The sequence below is a fragment of the Myotis davidii genome, unplaced genomic scaffold (genome assembly GCF_000327345.1).
Source record: "Myotis davidii unplaced genomic scaffold, ASM32734v1 scaffold496, whole genome shotgun sequence".
Lineage (NCBI taxonomy): Eukaryota > Metazoa > Chordata > Mammalia > Chiroptera > Vespertilionidae > Myotis > Myotis davidii.
In genome coordinates this window covers 6,939,580-6,940,809 of record NW_006289398.1, presented here as the reverse complement: position 1 = coordinate 6,940,809, position 1,230 = coordinate 6,939,580, and the positions used below count along the sequence as shown (strand labels likewise).

The 1,230-nt window shown below is 54.1% G+C and overlaps 1 protein-coding gene across 1 annotated transcript in view; it reads right to left on the bottom strand.

The window, feature by feature from the left end:
• The window catches only part of GPX8 (glutathione peroxidase 8 (putative)), a 6,349-nt gene that overhangs the window by 4,496 nt on the left and 623 nt on the right, over positions 1-1,230 (bottom strand). The window lies entirely within an intron of this gene.

Here is a 1,230-nt window from a genome sequence, read left to right as displayed (position 1 = left end):
GCATATGTGCGTACAAGGTCTTTGGTTGGTCACCTCCACCCCCGCCTGCCCTCCCCTGCCCTCCCGCTGGGGCTCTGCACTCTGTTCCATGCTTCTGAGGGTATTTCCCATTGATTTCAGAGAGAGAGGGGGGAAGAGAGAGAAACATCGATGTGAGAGAAACACAGGGATGGGTTGCCCCCTGTATGAGCCCCGACCAAGGCCCGGGCCAGGGAGGAGCCTGCAACCAAGATACGTGGCCTTGACCGAAATCGAATGCAAGACCCTTCAGTCTGCAGGCCGACGCTCTACCCACTGGGCCACACCGGTGAGGGTGCTAAAGGGTCATCTTGGCGACTTCTGTCTCGACCTCAAGGTGTCCCCAGGGCCCCTCCTGGGATGTGGGGGGGTCCCCGCTTTGCCACCTGAACATTTGTGTCAGATTGTCTGCTATTAGATGTGTGTGTTCCTATTGCGTTTTGTTGCTTCCTGACCTTGTTTTCAAACCCTCGAGGTTCCCATACACCCTCCGTGCTCAGAATTCCTCCTGATTTAGCGCCAACACGACGTGTCTCTCGAGGTAAACAAGCCAGACCAATGTGCGTGGGGCATCGAGGCATCAACCCTCTTCCCTCCTTTGTCTTGTTTCTTATCTCCTCTTCCTCTCTATTAATAGGTGCTGACGTCACGTTAAACTGTGACAGCCATTTCCTGGACGGGAGGTGGGCCTGGGACAGCAGTTCCAAACGCCGGGGATGAGCAGCCGTCCGCAGGGCACTGCCCGCACTGCGGCCATACCCACCACCCTGTGTCGGGCTGTCTGCACGCCGTTCGTTACTGACTCAGCATTATTAGATGGCGAGTGCCTGACACAGGAAGAGAAGCATGTGCCCTAGTATTGTGATATCCTAGCACCGTGGTCGGCAAACCGCGGCTCGCAGACGAGTGTGGATGGGAGAGTTGGAAGGGATCGACCTCAGCGAACGTACCTCCATCAGACTGAGGACGTTTTTAGCAAAGGCCAGCTTAGGAGTCCCCTAATTAAGCTAATAACAATGTACCGACCTATATAGCTTCCGTTTAAAAAATGTGGCTCTCAAAAGCAATTTCAGTCGTTGTCCTGTTGATATTTGGCTCTGTTGACTAATGAGTTTGCCGACCACTGGCCTAGGAGGTTATCTGCCTACCCACCTACCTACCTGTCTCTCTCTCCTACTTTCAGAGGAATTTGGGTTCACAGCGAATGAAGGG